This window comes from Grammomys surdaster, unplaced genomic scaffold (genome assembly GCF_004785775.1).
Source record: "Grammomys surdaster isolate TR1022 unplaced genomic scaffold, NIH_TR_1.0 61, whole genome shotgun sequence".
NCBI classification, from domain to species: Eukaryota; Metazoa; Chordata; class Mammalia; order Rodentia; family Muridae; genus Grammomys; species Grammomys surdaster.
The window spans coordinates 10,258,257-10,278,691 of record NW_021604563.1 but is presented as its reverse complement, the minus strand read 5'-3'; the positions used below and the strand labels follow the sequence as shown (position 1 = coordinate 10,278,691).

Below are 20,435 nucleotides of genomic sequence, written 5' to 3'. Positions count from 1 at the left end.
CTTCAGACTTCAGAGGTGTTAGGCCTTGCTGTTGCCTTCCTTTCAGGACAAGTTAGACTCAAGATGAGTAAGTGAGTTAAGAAACAAACTTAATTAGTCAAATGTAGCCAAGAAACTTGAACAGAATCAGGTGTAAAATAGACCAGAAACTTATTAAAATGCTGCTGCAGTAGATGTGATTAGGGAACTTTGAGTGTTATAGTCTTTAAAGCAAGAAATCTATAAAGAATTGGATGAGGTGGGAAAACTGTCACTATTCATGTTTTATCAGAGGAGTATTTTCTAAATAATATTAGAAAATGATCACAGTATGATTTACAAGCATGCTGTGAGGAGAAGATAACATTATGACAGCAAAATGCATCGAAAGATAGCAAAAGAATCAAAAGGAATTTTGCTGTACATAAGTCACCCAAAGAGGTCATGAAGAATTTTTCACCCATAGCCTGGATCACAAGCGGTTTGAATAATGTTGTTTGTAGTATTTTTTAGCAAGGAAGAATAGATTTTATGCACTGTCTGTATAGGTGATTTAACGGTCAGTTGTGTCAAAAGCTTTGACTCAGTAATCAAGAAAATCTAATCAGTTCCAGGTGGTGAGGGCAAAGGACCATTTTTCTTTCCATATCCCCTTAAACTTTTCCTATATCTCTAGCATGTCTCAGTTGAGGTAACATATGAGGTCCTCTAGCAATATTATTCAAAAATTTAAAAAATTATCACCAGAACACATTTTACCAGTGCTTCTGAAATATTTCCATATATGAGATTAGAACAAATAGTATTTCATTTCTCGCCAACTGGTATGTCTATTTTTTTTCTTTTTCTGTAAATATTCTTCTACTTCCATTTATAATAAGATTTAATTGCAACATAACAATAAAATAAGTTAATGCATTATGAAAATGACTTTGTATACTTTAGTAATTCCTATTAACCTATCAAGAAAATAAATATACAAACTATTACTAGATATTAAATATTTTGATGTAATAATTTTAAAGAACTTCCTATACTTACTTATCACTAAGTGGTTTTATCTGTTCTAGATCTGCAAACAATCTTCCACTAGGGTTAGCTAATTAATGTGGGGAATTATTATAAAAATGTGACATGTTTTTCTCATTATTTCATTTAGAGATGTAAAAAGACTTTTAAAACTCCCAATCAAATCATGTAGAAATTGTCAATGATTAAAACTGACATTCTCAAAATAGTGTCAAACTATTTATGGAATTTTGGAGCTTTCGTGTCACCATTCTTTCTCTGAAAACTATATAGATAGATCCAACCCAGAGAAGTAATAGTGGAAAATGTGTATTTGATCACCTATACTGTTTCTTATAAAAATTGTTTGTGTTAATATTAGCAAATTTATATACAACCAAGATGTATAATTTTGTTGATCTGATACTTGTAAGATAATGTTCTAGATAATGTTCTTGTAAGATAATGCTTTTAATACAAAGATATATCAATTATGATTCAGTTTATATCTATTTCAACAGTCAATGAGAATGCGTAAGATTCATTACATTAACAGATTTTTTCTCATATATATCAAGTACCAATGTTAGTTTCTTTTAGTTGCTCACAACTTCTGTATTTTATGACTATAGCTGATGCTCTTTCAGGTAAAAACACCTTCATATAGATTTCTTAATTTATTATTGAATTAAAGACCCTCATTCAATTAACTTAAGAAGTTATATAAAAGTTTTAGTTACAAATACAAAAATTAGGTGAATTATTTATAGGTAAAAAGCTTAAAAGAATTATAATACAGAGCTAAGTTGCAGTCATGCATATGAAGGAAGTTAATTTGGAATCCTAACATGTGTTTTTCTGTTGCTAACATGTTTGGGTATTTGGTTCTTGAATTTTATTTCATTAGTAGGAACTTAAGCATGAACTGAATGGGTTCCTGACACCACTTAAATAATGCTAAAATGTGACTATAGGGGGCAAAATTTGTTCTTCATCATTTGCTTTATTCTAAGCTCTAAAGGTTTCTTTTCTATTTTTTAAAGATTTATTTATTTTATGTTTATGAATACCTGTACTTATCTTCAGACACACCAGAAGATGACACCAGTTCCCATTACAGATGGTTGTGAGCCGCCCTGTTGTTTTTGCTGGGATTAGAACTGAACTTAGGACCTCTGGAAGAAGAATCAGTACTTTTAACTACTGAGACATCTCTCCAGCCTTGCTCTAAAGCTTTCTTTATGCCATTTCACCTATTTCCAGTCCCAGTGCTGCCAATTTAACTGGGGCCCTAGTTTGCTTATACATATTTTCATTTTCTCTGTTGTTATTTGGAAATAAAACACAGATACCTATTATGTTTCACCATATCTAATAAAATGATTTCCCAAATATTTTCCATGATTTTTTTGTTTTCACTTCCTCAGCTTTTCCAACTAATTGAAAACCCACTCAATTTCCTTTAGACTTGCACTAATAATATCCTCTATTCTCAGTTTCTCACCAGTTGATGAAGAGACAGAAAACTGAAAATTTCAACTCAGCTCTCAAAGTGAATCAATTTATGTAAGAGAATATCTGACTTCAATAGGGTCTGTAGAATCAATTGAGACTACTGAAATTATTTGTTTTCTTATAGAAATTATAGTTCTTAAAGAAATGTCATTTTATACCTTTAGCCATAGCACCATGACTTAGAGATCTGGCCTTCTAATAAGGAGTTAGTTTTAATAGGTGGAATTCTATATGTGACTGACAAAATATGCCTTGAGATATTTGATTAATTATTAAACATGCTTGAAGATGAAATTGCTAAGACCTTCATAGTTACTAATCAGAAATGAACACATCTGTGTAGATTTCTTTACAATGTACTTGTCACTTATTTGTACTCAGTATTTTACTATGATTTATTGTCCAACCATTTTAGTCTGATTTTGTTATTGAAAAGGAAATTACATTGTGAGAAACAGCTGATTTTAAACCTCTTTCTAATGCTGTGAGAGTGTGAGTGTTGTGTGTTCACATATACATCGAGTATCTGTGCTCTATAGATATAACAAGAAGATCATGGCAGAGCAAACTAAAAATTCCCCTTTAAAGACACATTCTTGATGACCTAAGGACTTCTTGTAAACATTGAACTCAAGGTCTACATCATTGTCAATAGAGCCACATTTGGAACCAATACATGGGCCTCTGAAGGCATATTTATATACTATGCAAATTACTTTTGCTTAAAGTCTCTATGTGCATGGAATTGTGTTTATTTTAAAATTAACATGATATACAAAAGACAGCATCTGTTGGAACTAAATTTAACCTCTAACTTTGCTCCTAATATGAGTCTCCTTTTAGTTAGCCCTAAAAATCACCACTAATAATGAATAACTATTTTAGGTCTATAATAACATGACACAGTGGGGTGTGACACGTTCTGGGGAAGAAATCTGGAAAATATTGCTAAAGAGATATTTTCTTGAAGAATTCTTATTTTTTGTAGTAATAGAAGGTTTCCTAATTTTGATTTATGAAAAATTCTTGATTACTTCATGGAAATTTATTTTTAAAACATTTTTCTGAACTGAACCAAAATTTATATAGATTTTTATATATAGTTTTCTTTTAATATTTTCATGTGTCAGTGATAAATATCTTCTTCAAACACTCACAGGTAGTCAATCATTACTTAAACTTCTATTTCTTAGACTAGGATAGAACACTAGAGTCAAGAGAAGTTCATATACTAGCAATACTTCCCATTGAGACAGTCTAGATAGGATATAATATACACAAAGGGACACATCCCTGCAGGGTGACAGAGAAAATGAAAGCCATAAAATTAAGGGATACAAAAAATGGACTCTCATTCAGCAGGGGTCTGTAATTGGACACTGCTCAGGTGCAGATGAAAAGCACTCAGGTCAGAATCAAATCATTTCAGTAAGAGATAGCACTATAAATAATAAGCTGTTCTCTAGTGAGTCAATCACTGCCAACTGCCTGTTTAAAATGTCAGAGCTGTCAAGGCTTGTTGCTGTTCAGTTGATGGCAGTGCTGACCTAGTGACACTTACATAGAATCTATAAATTAAATTTTAAAACTCAAAAAAGATTATCTTTGTTACAAGAGACAATATTCAAATCAATATTATTCAGGGTACTGCATTGAAAGTAATATGGGTTGATTCGACTTTCCAAGGAGGAGACAATTGCCCATTAATGCAATTATGTCAATGCAATCTATAAATCAATATGTAGGGACAGTCAAATATTTGCATTCCTTTCCCTGTCATGACATTATCACTGATACCTTTGGAAATTGCAATCCTTTGAGGATGAGGTGGGGATGATGCATTTAAAAGTCATCTTAAAAACATGATATACTCTAGACTTTCTAATGTTTTTAACTGTGTCAATTTTGGGGAAGAATTAAATGATCATCCAAATAACTTGAAAGAAAACATTCTGTGGTGTTTGCTTTGTGTATGGATTCCACATTTTTGCCTTTATTCCCATAGCATCCTTGGAATCATTTGATCTTCTTTCACTTTTAAAACTTTATTTTGATTTTATAAGATATTTGGATTCAAAAGAAACTTTGTTGAAATTTACAAAGACTCTCTGCCTCAACCTGTCTCAACACATGTATAGCCTCCCTGATATAAATAATTTTATCAGAGTTGTACACATATTAGCATAGCTATATTTACATTGCCATATTGGCATTATACAAACTCCATCTTTGCCTTAAGATTTACTCATCACATATGTTATGAGAGTTAAAGACATTTATAGAGTTATACTTCAGTGAATGATTATGGAGTAATTTTATATTTGTATAAATCCATCTATGTGTAAATATTTTATTTTTGAATGCAGAATAAGTTAGAGACCTGCCAGGGCTACATAGTAAGACCCTGTTTTGTTCCTTTGTTTATTTGTTCTAAAAAGAAAACAGCTAAAAGGAGTATAACAAGAAAGTGAGAAGGGAGGAGGAGAAAGAAAAACTAAGTTGTATAAATCAGTGTGTGTACATGTAAAATTATACTGTATGAAAACAATCTCACTTCAGTTAATTTCACTCCATCCTTTTAATAGTATCTTACAATATTTTTCATTTTCTCACAATTTTTATGAGTATCATTTCAAATAGAAACTGAAGATCTTTTAGACTCATACTAGTTCTTACCCTCATGTGTCTTAAGCAGTATAAAGCTCTCAAATCATCTTCTTCTACTTGGGTGTGTTTACTTCTGGATGAAAAATTTCCCTTTAGTCCTTAAATATTGAGAAAAATGTTTACTATCAGTGTTATAATGAAAAACTTTATCATGTCACAAAAATATTATGATAAAAAATCATTTAGTTTCCAAAATATCATTGTTAGAATTATAAGCTTATTTAAGAGCTATCAATTTGGTATATCTGTAGAAGTTGTTAATGTAGCTGATGACAGTAGACCATTGCCTTACAATAATACTGCTACATTTATTATCATTACTTCAGAACACTTTCAACTGAAGGCCTACATTAACTGTCCAAGATTCATTCAGACAATTGAGATAGTAACAAATAATATATCCTCTCTGCTACAATTAGCCTTGAGAGAGAAGTTGTGCAAAAGTTTTAACAGGTAAACTTAAAAATAAGTTGATTTATTAAAATATGAAATGCTGTTTTATGTACATAATGCTTTTTAGTGAAATGTTATTGTCATATATATATATATTTAAAATATTCCCAAAGGCATTATTTCAAGCTTAAAAAACAATTTGTCACAAGTTTCTGTGCAAATATTTGAAGATAGTTTCACTGTTAATGAATTTTAAAGCAAAACCTTTTACCAAGGAAAAGGAAGGTATTTTCACCCTTGATGAATTTTCAAGCCAAACCTTTGACCAAGGAAACAGAAGACAGATTATGTAGCAATGACCATGTTTTCTACTAATTTTGACACATTTAAATACATTTTAAAGAAAATATACTCTATTTTCTCAGTTTGTTCAAAAAAATCTTCATATTTATGAACTGCTTAGGTAGTAAGCAATTATTTCTAAATTTACCAGTGAATAAGAACTGCTGAATGGGATAGTTGGTGTGAATAGGTGATTATTTTCTGTGTCAGACATTCCTAAGCAAATCTTGTTTTATTTGAAATCAGTGTTAAATTACCACTTCAAACAGTTTCTATTGAGAAAGTACTAACAATCACAAGGTGAACAATTAACAAAAATTACACACCAAAAATCAGATTTCTAAGTAGCGCCATTCCTAATGGTCTTTTTATTGTATTTTAAAGAAAAGGAGCTAGCATAATTGTGGTTGAGGAAATATCTGTTCAAAGAAAACATTCTCAATTTGTTACCTACGAGTATTATAGAAATAAGATCTCAGAAACCCAGACACATTATTCTTTCCTAAAAGATAGCTAAATATTTCATCTCAGCCATTTAAACCTTTATTTCCTTTTAAATAGGGTAATGTGCTGTTTTTCTCTTTACTACTCCTATTGTTAATTGTCCTTTAACCATGGGAATTTTACTGAGGACTTTCACAACTCCAAATGATAAGAATCATTGATTACTAGCATTCACTTTTTAACAGCATTAAGGGAAACTGTAGTTTCTTCAGGGTTAGAAGAGTTGGATTTAAATAGCATCCACAATTAAAGATGTCTGTCAACTGTTATTATGCCCCTAGTCTCAGCTACTTTTACAAAAAAGGTAATTTTCTCATTTGAGAGAATAGCTTCTCTTTCTTTTAATAATACAGATCTTTAGAAAACTTAGAAAACTTTTGGCACTGGTAGCTGTTTTCTTTTCTTTTCTTTTCTTTTCTTTTCTTTTCTTTTCTTTACTAGCTGTAATGAAGTTTATAGAGTTTACTCTTATAATGCTAAGAAATAAAACAGGGAGACCTTAAGTATTTGTTTAGAACTGTACACAAACAATTTAATTTAGATATCAAGTCAATACATTTTAAAATACCATTATTAAAGGCATAAATTCGATCAGTATTTTGCTTAAAAATTAGTAACTTTCCCATTCTTCTCAATCTGTTGGTCAGATTCTAATTTGTAATTACTTTATGGTATGTGTTCAAAGAAGGACTGATGTAATTATTGTATATATTCATAAAAATTTATATATATGAAAATCACTGAAAACCAGAAAACAAATAGGAATCAATTGCTTAGAAAATTACAGTATCTGTTAATTTTACAATATTCAACACAGCAAAAAAAGCCCCAGGATAATATAATTTAATACATACAGCTTAATAGCAGTTAACATTTTGAAAAAGAAAAATGTAGTTTTCATGCATGCTAATTCTGGTAGAAAAAAAATCTTAACCAGTTAAAGTATCTCAATTATATAAATACCAAGGCTCAGAAATTCACACTTAATAAAAACTGTGATAAAATGAATGATCCAAGAGAGAATATTAGAATTCAATTTCAAATTGCCATGTCTGTAGAAATGAGAAATAATGCTTATTGGGCCTGGTACAATTTTCAGATAGTAAAACAAATGTTTCTGAAGAAATAAATCAAAGTAAAATCATGAAATTAAAAAATCATCTTTGTCTTGTACATTTGTCTTCATGAGTTTCGAATGATCAATAATAATTGGAAGATGACTTATTTTCCTACAGACTTAATTTTGTATGAAACTTTATACTGACATTTTCCAAGGCTTCATCTTGGACTTACGCTAACAATCATTTATTTGTCCTAAGCAGCATTCATTTTTAAATCTGTACACTAGTTTACACTGTGAGTGCCTTTAAGAAAATGTGTAGATACAAAATTAGAATTCTCTTTAGTGACAAATATCCAAAATTTCTACAAAATGGCACTTTTTGGTTTACATGTTGTTGAGGAGTGAACTTTTATCTGACATTGGAAAGTTACTTATGTTCATGAACAAAAATACTTATGTAATTCAGAGTATGCAGGGATATTTCATTATAAGGATACTTTTGGAGGCAACATTTCTCTTTATTCTTCACAGTGTATACAGAATTGCAAGAGCTGAATATTACATTAAATGGAGGTATAAATTTGTTTCATCTTTGTTATATTAGCTCTTTTCACACTTAAGTAATACATATACAGATAGACACATATAACACCTTTACTTAGTCTTTCCTTATAAGTTACACTCACACACACGCGCACACACACACGCACACGCACACACACACACACACACACACACACAGAGAGAGAGAGAGAGAGAGAGAGAGAGAGAGAGAGAGAGAGAGAGAAACAAACTTGCCATGTAACCAAGGATGAACTTAAACTCTTACTATTCCTGGAAATATCTAGCAAATACTAGAATGAGAACCTCAATTCCTTGTAACTGACTTCTAAATATGATGATGATATGTATACATTTTACTAAATATTTAGAATGGAGATGAGTGTTATTAAAGAAATCTCAATTCAAACCATTCCAACACTTTTTCTTTTACTGTTGTAATTTCAGAAGCTTTTTATTTTCTCCTAAGTTTGCCATGTGATAGTTTCAGAATTTTTTTTGTGTTAATCAAATTTTTAAAGCTTAAACTCAATATTTATTCAAGCAAATATGACCCTCATATCTCAAGAAATTGATTTAAATAGTTTATGTGTGGCTAGTTATCTATTTTCTCCAATAATGTCTCCATTAAATTATAACTAATCATTTGCTATTTACATACTAGTTCTCATATTAGAGGATAGCACAGTGAAAGTGCTAGAACCTTTATACAAATGTCTAACCTTCTATTGTGTGAACATCTTTACAAAACATAAAATTTTGTCTGTAAGTATAACATATAATGATATAGCACATAACAAAAATTTATTGAAATTATAGTGTGGGCAATAATTTGTGAAAACTATATGATAATTCCATCTAATATATTCAAAGTATTCAGCAGAGACCTCTAGGGTATTGAAAGACTTCAAATTTCTAGAGGTAAAATGAATAACACAATAATAGATTTAAAAATAAGATTTGAATACTAGCAGATAAGACAAAGTAAAATTGTTAAAAGCATAAAATCATTTTTAAAATGATGAGAAGAATAAATAATGTACATGACAATGTTAAGCAATCTTTAATATTCATTCAAAGATACTACCCAACAAGAAGCTATACTGAGCATGCTGAAAGCATTTGTATAGATCAAAAACCCAATACATAAAAGAGATGTAAAAAATTATCAATTTAAGTAATAAAAAATAAATTAATGTAACCAGAAAAACAAGGCAATGTGTATAGGTAGAAATATATATGGGAGCATATTTTGGTTGGAAAAAGTGAAGTTAAACAATAAAGCAGACTACTAACTTTAAAATCCTTAAAGAAATTAAAGCTAACCTAAAATTTTATTTTCAGTGGAAATGTTTTCAAAACTAAGTGCCAAATAAATCATTCATTAATTTTAAATGCTAAAAACAACTATTAGTAACAGATACACATAACAAAAAAATATATAGGGAGTTTTTCACATCATAAAGGGAAAAAAAGAGAGAGAAAAATGTGGATGTGTACAAAAGAATGAAGAGGACCAGAAATGATATTTGCATTATACCTGGGCACCAAACAGTACATGTTAGTAATCACATGTATGTGCCAAATGTAAACACATATACCACACTCATAAAAGAGACACACAGAAAATCATTTTACAACAAAACAGAAAATCACAAAGGTATACTATGAATTCAGAATTCAAAATTCTAAAAGAGCTGAGGCCATGTCAAATATAACATAGTAGCATTAGAAGGAAGAACAGATTATTTTGGAAAAGGCAATTATCTGTCTCTTAACAATCAATATTATTCAACAGTTAAATGAACCTATCAAAAAAAAAAGAAGAAACATAAAAAAAATAAAGAAAAGGCTCTACAATGTATAATTTCAACTATTCGGCACTCTATAAAATAAATAAGTATGGCTGTAACTCTTGCCAGGGAGGAAATGAATGGCTCAAGTGTTGATGGATGAAAGAATGTGAAAAAATCTAGGACTCTGAGCATTTTCAGGACAGTGAAAGTACACTATATGATATTATTTTTATCATAATATATTGGTCCAAATTTATACAATGTACAAAAGTAATGTACAAAGTTTTATATGTGAATTCTGAACTTTAGATGATATCCATGAGCCAATAGAGAGTTATTAATTGTAAGAAATACACAATTCAGGTGGAATATATTGGTTTTGTTTTTTGTTTATTTGTTTTGTTTGCTTTTACAAATAAAGTTTTATTGAATCACAGTCACATTCATTTGTTTATTCAGCATCTATGGCTGTTTTTATGCTATAAAGACAGGGTTATGCAGTTATCACACAGACAACTTGGCCTGCCATGCTCAAAGTATTTACTCTCCGATCTTTTATAGAGCATGTATGCTGACACCTAGCTGAATGACAAATTTCACTTGTTTTACTATACACTTGCATCATTTTCAAAGGGATCTGAAGAGCTACAATAGCCACAGAAAACATGTGGAGAGAAGCCCAATGTGTGGAGTGCAAACTTGTAAGCTAGCATTTGGGAGAAGGGAAACAGAAAGATTTAAGAGTTTGTAGCTAGCATGGGCTGCATGAAAACTGGTCAATAAAAGTAAGAAGAAATGACATGTGGCTTAAGCCTTTTATGACATTCAGGACAATTTAAAGAAGAAAACTAAAAATGCAAGGCACTAGGTAGTGTCTCTAGGCAATAATTTCAATGAACTGGATTGTTACAGAGAAACAAAGAGTCAATGCAATACCAATATCATTTTAGGTCAAGTGAAATATTCCTTGCGTTGGCAACAGTATACCTCCTACTGACAGAATTACAATTGGCTGACAGATCATATCTACCATATTAGTATACAAGCTTCTTTCTCTGAAAAAATGTCCAGGAGAGATGAAAAGGGAAAGGCTAGGAACTGTGAGATATTGCCTACGGACTCAGTGGTCAGGATATAGAATTTTAGGGAAATGACAGGCCTTTACTTGCTTTCTCTCCAAGTGCTTGTCAAAGCTCAGCTGCACAGCAGCCTCCATGGCCAGGATCTTGGGAGCACTGACCCCATACAAGTGCTTCATCTCTGCTTGGAGTGTAGCTTCTCAGATTGGAGCTCCACTTATCTGTGGAGGGTACAGGCCATGGTCTGCATTCATATAGTCATCTAGGCGCTCTGCATCTAGTTGCTGCTGTCACTATCTCTCTTTGATGTGCCTCTCAGTCTGTGGGAAGTACTAGCAGAGCTCCTAGGTGATTTCCATGTTGCTCAGGTTGCACACTACTTCATCATCTGAATCTGACTCCAGCTCTTTCTCTTCACAGAGTTCTTCATTTTGTCATGAGGATGCCTGGTTTCTATTGCTATTATGCAGAGGCTTCCCAGTGCTTTTGTGATGTGAAACACTGTAGGGAGACTCCTGCTAGACAATGTGCTGCCCTTGAGAGTTTCAAGGATGCCTAGTCTCATAAACAAGAGAGTTCCAGGGAAGTACTCCATGGGGCAAGAACCATGGTGAAGTGAAGTAGGAATCCCTGAACTTTCTGTAGGCATTTTGGTGGCTTCTCATTAAAAGTATTGCATGATGATAAGGTCGCCAGTATCTTGTGTTTACTGGGTGAGAATACCAAAATGCAGTAGCTCTGAATTTTGATGCCATTTCTGCTATCTATCACTGCAAAACTCCAAATGGGAACTCATAAGCATTCAGCTTACAGATCTCAGGCAGTGAGCAAAACCAGACCTAGTTCTCATAGTTTGGAGGAGGAAGGGGCATAAGAGAGGAAGAGAACACAAGGAAGGAGCCAGATTAACTATATTGCTGATAAATGGTTGTGCACATGTGGAAACAGGGAATATGTGAACATTCCTCTCAACTTTTCTTTGATAACTTAGCTTTTCTAAAAAGAGTTTATTGAAATAAAAACCAATATATTTTAACAAGTTGAGTAGAGAAGAAGCATATTGGAGAAGTAACAATGTATGACAATTTAAACAGTATAATTTTAATGATCAAAATAGGAAACAGATATGATCATCATAATAAATTCAGAGAAGACTTGGAAAAAATTGTTACAGACTATTTAAAAAGTTCTTAGCTATATAATAATGGAAAATAACTATGGAAGTCTAATACACAACAGTTAATCAGGAAAACAACAATTACTAATCAATTACTATGTTATAAAACAGTGGTGTAGTATGCATAATACAAAAGCACAATATATTTAATGCTAGGAAGGTATAATAAAAATCTTGATATAGATGACAAAAACAAAATTTCTAAATTATGAAACCAAACAATCTGTAAAGCAGAAAGTAAACAGCAACTGATACATATCCAGTTCTGAAATAAATCATTAAAATATATGATGTGCTTGCTCACTGTAAAACCATGTGCCATGTGTGATTTCACTTTTGTTGGCCTGACTTTTTTCAGTTGTAGAAATGCATCTTTCAAAGTGCTATGTCATTAGTTCACTTTCTGAATTCTTTTTATTTGAGTGTGGCTACTTTTCTTCAGTATATTTTAACAGGCAAATGTCAGCTTTCCTCTTCTAGCACACAATTATATTTGATCATATCACACTAGATTAGGGTTAACTGTCTCACACAAAGAGGGAAATTCATACTAATGTGTGAATTGAGTGAATTTAATTGGTAGGGTAGAGTCACAAACCAATGGATTAGTTTAAAATTCTAATAAAGAGAGTTTTGTGTACTGTTAGAATTCATTAGGTTTATCAATGCTTGATAAAAACATAACTACATGAAGATCGTTGCTAGACAAGCCTATGCTATATCAAACTTCTTTAACATTCTCTTATCTGACTTCACACAATAGGACCATTCTTAAAAAAAAAAAAACTCTCCTTAAATGATGTTTTTGAAAACTTATCACACATAAAATACATGAAGTAATTTTTTAGGCAAGTCATCCTGTGCACCATTATATGGCATCAAATAATTCTTTCATTTTTCCTCAGTTTCCTTGTACTTATATTGCTGACTCTGTCTGCAGAAAATATATTGGGAGAGAAATATTCCTACAGGATTTAAATTAAAAGAGCTTCTGCTCATTTCACTAAACTTTGGGCAATAGTAAAGTGATTTTTGTATATGGCTTTACTTTTCAAATTGATTTGCAAATTTGACAATGCCACAAAATATGAAACTAGAATGTCTACGATTGCAAAGTGGTACAACCACTCTGGAAATCATTTTTGAGGTTCCTCAGAAAATTGGAAATAGATCTACCTGAAGACTCAGCTATACCACTCTTGGTTATATACCCCCCAAATGCCACACCATACCAAAGGGATGTGTGCTCCATGATTATTGATAGCCAGAAGCTGTAAATGTCTCACAATGGAAAAATAGATACAGAAAATGTGGGACATTTACACACTGAAATGCTATTCAGTTTAAAAAATTCGGACATTAAAAATGAGGCAAATGTATGGGATTACAAAGTATCCTTAGAGAGGTAACCCATATCCAGTGTGATTTTACTATTTTGCAATTCCATCAGCAATGGAGTAGTATTCTTCTTTTTCTACATCCTCACCAACATATACTGTCACCTGAATATCTGATCTTAGTCATTCTGACTGATGTATGGTGGAATATCAGGTCATTATGATTTGCATTACCCTAATGTCTAAAGATTTTGAACATTTCTTTAAGTGCTTCATGATCATTTGAGATTCCTCTATTGCGAATTCTGTGTTGACAAGTAAGATTTATTTATTTATTTATTTATTTATTTATTTATTTATCATTTTGCTTTAAATTAAATTTTTATTGGTTATTTCATTTATTTACATTTCAAAAGTTGTTCCTTTTCCAGGTTTCCCCTCCACAAACCCCCTATCCTATGCCCCCTACCTCCTGCTTCTATGAGAGTGATTCCCCACACAACCACCCACTCTAGCCTCACCACCCTAGCATCCCCCTATGCTGGGTCATTGAGCCTTCAGAGGACCAAGTGATTAAGAACACTGATTGCTCTTCCAGAGGTCCTGAGTTCAATTCTCAGCAACTACATGGTGTCTCACAATCATCTGTAATGGAATCTGATGCCCTCTTTTGGTGTATCTGAAGACAGCAACAGTGAACTTAACATACATTAAGAGAAATGACAAATAAGATTTTTTAAAATACAGTTTTTTTCCTGGAAAAAATTAATCACTGGAATTTTAGATTACAGAAAAGACTTTCTAAAGTTAAAATAAAGCTATATGCAGCAAGTAGTAATCCCCCCTGAGTAAAATTTTTAAATATTAAATATGAAACACATAGTGATCAATGTGGACAGCATTAAGTGATGAGATGAGAGCTGTACCCAAATGGTGTAAGTTTATATCTTGGGTTATGCCAAAGCATTTTCTTCTCTGTCTCATCATCCAAAGGTATATGCCTAGAAGCTCCTAGCCTCCTTAAGATCTAATATTTCAAACTGATTGACTAGATTCACCTTCTCTTGACTTCTGACTCAACTGGTTTGCTTGCTGCATACAAACTTTGACAATGGCTTCTAATCTCCTGTCTCCCCTTTCTCTGTCTCAATCGCTCTTCACCTGTGTCTACCTTGTTTATTTTTTTTGGGGGGGGCTATTATTATTTCTCCTTAATGGTCTAGGGAAGTTCATTGTCTTATGTGTTTTATTAACTAGAATAATTTTATTTTTCTATTTTTTATACTCCAGATTTTATTCCCCTCCCAGTCCACCTTCCAATTGTTCCACATCCCATACCTCGTCTCTGCCCCCTGTCTCCACAAGGGTGTCCCCTCCCATACACACCAGACCTCTAAACTCCTTGGGGCCTCTAGTCTCTTGGGGGTTAGGTACATCATCACTGACTGAACCCAGACCTAGCAGTCCTCTTCTGTATATGTGTTTAGGGCCTCATATCAGTTGGTGTATGCTGCCTGTTTTGTGGTTCAGTGTCTGAGAAATTTCGGGGGTTCAGGTAAATTGAGACTGCTGGTCCTCCTACAGGGTTGCCCTCCTCCTCAGCTTCTTCTAGCATTTCCTAATTCAACCACCGGTGTCAGCAGCATTGGGAGATCAGTAGCAGAAAGAGCTGACAAACATCTCATAGTCAGATAACCAAGTTTCTGGTGTCATCAACTTCCTATTGTGAAGAGACTTTTTCCTTTATTTTTACTGCTTGTAATTCAGCATTGCATCCCTAAGTTCTCTCTTTACCTAAGTCTGTTTTATTCTGAAAGTTTTAAGAGAGGGCATGGAAAGATGTGATCATTACTAAACATATTATAACTAGCTCCAGGCTAACAACAACTAAAATGCATAATTGTAAGGTCCGAATGCTGTGTGCTGTAGTGTTTACTATTTTTAACATGAAAATATTTTTTTCCTTTTAATTTCTGACTGTCTCCTTGATGACTTCAATTTAATAATTTTAAATTTACCAGTTCAGAGCCTGGGGCTTTTTATTTTGTACCTTTTGCTGTTGTTAGGCCTGTCTTAGCCATCCAAATTACTGAGGGCTCCTGGTCCTGTTTTCTGAAAACCACGGCCATGCATTTTCAACTGACTGCTCTTCTACATTACTTCAGACTGTGCAGCATCAGGCTTAGATCTCTCTACCATGCTTTTCATCATGCTGTGCTTGGAAGAAGTCATAGCTATTCAGTCCTCAGTCTTTGGTCTGCTTTCATTCTTGTTTTTTTCCTTCCTTCCTTTCTTTCTTTCTTTTTTATTAAAAAAAAAACAGGCCTCTTGTCTCTCTAGCTTGACTTTTTCACCACTTTTTAAGTGGATTTTTTCAGGCCATAAGCCTGGGTTCTAATTGCCTTAAGTTTGACACCAATTATATATCAAATGACTATTAATATTCTGTATATATTACTTAATGCTAGAAATTAATAAATAATCAGTTATACCTTTACCAGATAGTTACACAAGAACACAGAGAACTTTTAGTATTTCATAGATTAGTCTTTAGCTAGGAAGACTCTCCACTAGGTCATATAAGGTAACACAGACATCTTGTCCATCCAGCCATGTGGCTAACTATACCTTCCAGGCCCATAAACATGTCTCTCTCCTTTACTCTCTCCTGTCAAAAAAGGCCTTCTGCTTTCTTCTTACCAGTGTTTCCTTCTCTCTAATTTTTATTCACCAATAAAAATTGATAGAAATAATTCACTAATAAAAAGTAATAGAAATAATTATTTCAATTACTAAAATCAAATCATATCACTAGGATGGCAATGCCTTCCTTCTGTTATGAATCATTCTACTTCATCCCAGTCACTTTCCTGATCTCAGCTCCATGAGACTCCACAAATGTTTTAAAATTTGCTGCATGGCATCTTTTGACTTTAGGATCTTTTGCAAGGAAGACGACAGGAGATTTAGGAGTTTAAAAAGGGCCCTTTAATCTTTGGGAATTATCTAAAGAAAGACTCTTCAAAGATGTGTTGAAACAATAGCAGCTTAGTACATACAAGGAGACAGAGTAAAATGGTCAGATCGGAGCTAATAAGCCAAGACATGCTAAACATTTTTTTTTTAATTTTTAAAAATTCTCTGAGAGTTTTATCTGTTCCATTTCCATCACATCTTTTCCCTCTTCATATCTTTCCCAATACGTTTTCTAAATGGGAAATCTTAGAAAAAGTCTCTATGCTTTTTACAACAAGAATAAAATCTGCATAGGATAAAGCATTTAGAATCTGTACCTTATTGTTTGAAAACAAAGATTGGTGATTAGGAAAACATAGAACAAACTTGTACTAGCAGTTTTGTAGACTGAAACATTCTTCACTATAGGTCAAATATATAGTTTCATGCCCCTTTTGTACCTGAGATGACTGGAAGTAAATCACTCAGTTTCTGAGGTTTAGTTTTCTCTGCTATAAAAGGAAATTATATTAGATGGTATTAAAATCAATTTTAGATAGTGTTAAAGGTTTTATATACGAGAATTCAATCAGAGTGCTAATCCATTTAATTAGCTGGTGTTATAAAAATCAGAGAAGGGAAAAATAGGACCAGCAAGAGTGATGGGGTATTTAGGAAAGAGGTAAGAAACATCAAACTAGGTATGTTACAGTTGCTTAAAACTGTAACTATGATTCACTAAAAGAAAAAATCTGGTAAGAAGAATAACAAGTAGTAGGAAAGATGAAAGTTGTATGTAGGTAAATCAATAAAGACACTAATCTACATAATAAAGACCAATGATGAGAATGAAGAGTCTTTGAAAGTGATACTCTTATCATTAGGCTATATGCTCCATATAATTATTTTATATTTTTCTCTTTGTGTATTCTCAGTTCTTAAAATAATGGCTACTATATGAATATATTTTGATCGTGTTTCTGTTAACTTCAGTAAGTTAGAATAGCTGCCACACCTTCACAAATGGCTATTATACACTAAAGAAGCCTTGTAAAATCAGTCCCATATATATACATAAAGAAATATGATTGCTACGCAAAACCATATTGTTTCTTCAAAAAGAGAGCTAGACATATATGTAACATTTTCTCTGAGGGCATTATTATTACACCCTAAGTACTGGTAAATATTTGATCTTCATTTTTTCAAGAAAAAAATGAAATGCAGCCATTTCCTATTTACTATTTTTCTCTCAGGATATTTGCATTAAATGTGAGTTTAGATAGACTATCTGATACAAGAAGTACAGCCAGTTGAATGTCGAGATGCTACAACTGTTGTTATTTATGTAGTATTTCAATAGCATGACCTGAAACAGATTGAGACAGTAAATAGTCTCTATAAACTCTATTGATAACAGCAGAATTTGTTTGATTTATTTGACATTACACCTAACAATCATAGTAATGAGTTTCTGATATTTATATGTGATTTTTAAGTCAGTTCTAATATTTGAACATTGAGTATTTATAATATAATATGATATGATATGATATGATATGATATGATATAAATAATATATAATATATAATATAAACACTCAAATTCACATAATCGAAAAAATATATACAATAAGAGGACAGGTATTTTGTGGCTTAGATTATCATCATTGCAGATTATTAAACTTGACATTCTGTGCAGAACATTTCCATTTTAAAAAATGCTACTGTTTTTATTTTTTTCTTTCTTGGAATAAAAATCATTCTACGTCTCTGAAATACACTTTAGTAAAAAAATAATTTTCAATGAAATTTGCATAATTTCTAACACTTTGTATTTTCTTATAACTATCCCAATTCAACAACAGCAAAATAAACAGTAGACCTACAAATTATTTTTTACCCAATTAATTAATGAAGCCATGGATAAAAAATGTATTTTGATAATTATCTTGTAAACTTTTAAATATCTTTTCTTTTGTAAAAATTAAGAACTTTAAAAAATTAGAAACTTTTGCTAAGGAATCAGTTGAGATTGTAAAGGACGTTACAGTCAGGTCTGATAGATGGAGTTTGATTTCTGAAACTGATGTTATGGCCTCCACAGGTATAGTGTGGAACAAAATACACCCCCAACATACATTAAAATATGTATACACACATATGAAATAACTTTTAAATATGAAATCAAAAAATTGAAAACACAGAAAATATTCATTAATTATGATGGGAAGGAATGCTTCCAATGTTTTTGATAGGAATATCCACTCTTATAAGTAAATTATTACTCTTCGTAGATTGATGTCCAGAAGAAAAGATCTCTAAATATCCCAACAACAACCTCTATTTATTTGCTTGTATTTCACACAGGAAAAATGGACTATATTTCAAAGTGTGTTGTTAATATCTAGTCAAAGTCATAAGCCATGTACAATTAAATGATTTTCTCATATAAAATCACATGTGGTTCACATGAATGAGATGTTCATTGCAGGTTGGAAATGATTAACAATTGAGTTCTATATGAACTTGTGTTTCAAGTGAGATTCAACAAGTATTCTTTTCTACCTTTAAATAGGACACTACACAGTGGTTTCCTTTTTGTCCTCCTTTGGGTAATCGGAAGGATTTCTGTGTTTAAAAGATAACTTTTTTCTGAAGTAGATACTTTTAATTGCAAAAGAAAGCAATGAATTTCAAATCTGATACTTGTTTTAGTTTATATTACTGTATTGGAACATATGAAAAAAGTATTTAGTTTGAAAATATAGTCATAGTCAAAGTTGAAGAGATTCAGAGTTTCTCAGAACTATGCAAATATCAGGATATCTCACTTATATGTCTAAATATTTTAAATTCCGATATACAATAGACTTTCTCCAATTTCCTTCTAGAAATTCTACATTTTCATGATTTATGTTTGGATATTTAAGCCATTTGAATTAATTTATTGTAAATGTTTTGTGTTATGGGTCTAGTTTGCTGTTTTTACATATATAAATAAAGAAACTTTTCTCTTGCATTTTCTAGAAGTCCTTGTCAATGATTTGTTAACACAGCATACAAAATGTTATTTATATGATCACTATTTCCAGTGGGTTATTTGTCTCTTCTTTTTTCAATTTAATTTTTATGGTATTATCTTTGGAATGTCCTTGTTTTGGAATCAGAAAGTGTGATGTCTCCATCAACATTATTACAGGCAAATATTCTTAAAGAATAAAGACATAAAATTCTCAGCAAAATATTTGCAAATTGAATTTAACAGTTTACTAAAGGACTCATACACTATAATCAAATGAGATCTTCCCTGGAATACCCAGTTGGTCCAATTTACACATATCAATGAATATATTATACATTATTAGTAAATGAATAATAAAATCCATTATTTTAATGAATTCAAAAATCAAAAATTAAACAATTTATGATATATTCTTAACCAATTTGGTATAGAAATGTATTAAAACATGATAAAGGCCATATATAACAAGCTAAAGGTTAATTAACAGTATGCTTTACAGTAAAACATTGAGGGTTTTTCCTTTATCATGAGGGGCAAGAAAACAATGAATGCTCTCAACACTTTATTCAACATTATACAGAAAGCCATAGTCAGAGCAATTATGTGTGAGAAATGAATAAAAGTCATCCAAATTAATGAGGAAGAAGTAAAATGTTCTCTGTTTGAAAATGACATTCTCTTTTACACAAAAAAAACTACAGATTTTACCCTGAAGTGCTATAATTAATAAATGAATTCAGTAAAGTAGCAAGATAAATTTTATACATAGAACAATTATTCAAATTTCTATAAATTATGATCTACAAGAATAAAAATTGAGAAAGTAACTCTATTCTTATTAGTAACATAAGGAATAATTTTAGGAACAAATTTATCCAAGATGGCAGAAGAAAAATATACTGATGAATAAGACTGCTAAAAGAAATTGAAGTAAAAGTAAGTGAATGGAAAGACAAACTGTGTCCTTGGATTGGAAGAATTAATATTTTATACTGTTCATACTATTCAATAATTCTATACATTTACAATAATCCA

At 31.6% G+C, this 20,435-nt stretch overlaps 1 protein-coding gene and 1 pseudogene across 6 annotated transcripts in view; one reads left to right on the top strand and one right to left on the bottom strand.

The window, feature by feature from the left end:
- The window catches only part of Pcdh11x (protocadherin 11 X-linked), a 545,209-nt gene that overhangs the window by 106,261 nt on the left and 418,513 nt on the right, over positions 1 to 20,435 (top strand). The window lies entirely within an intron of this gene.
- Positions 10,855 to 11,662, bottom strand: LOC114624428 (annotated as a pseudogene).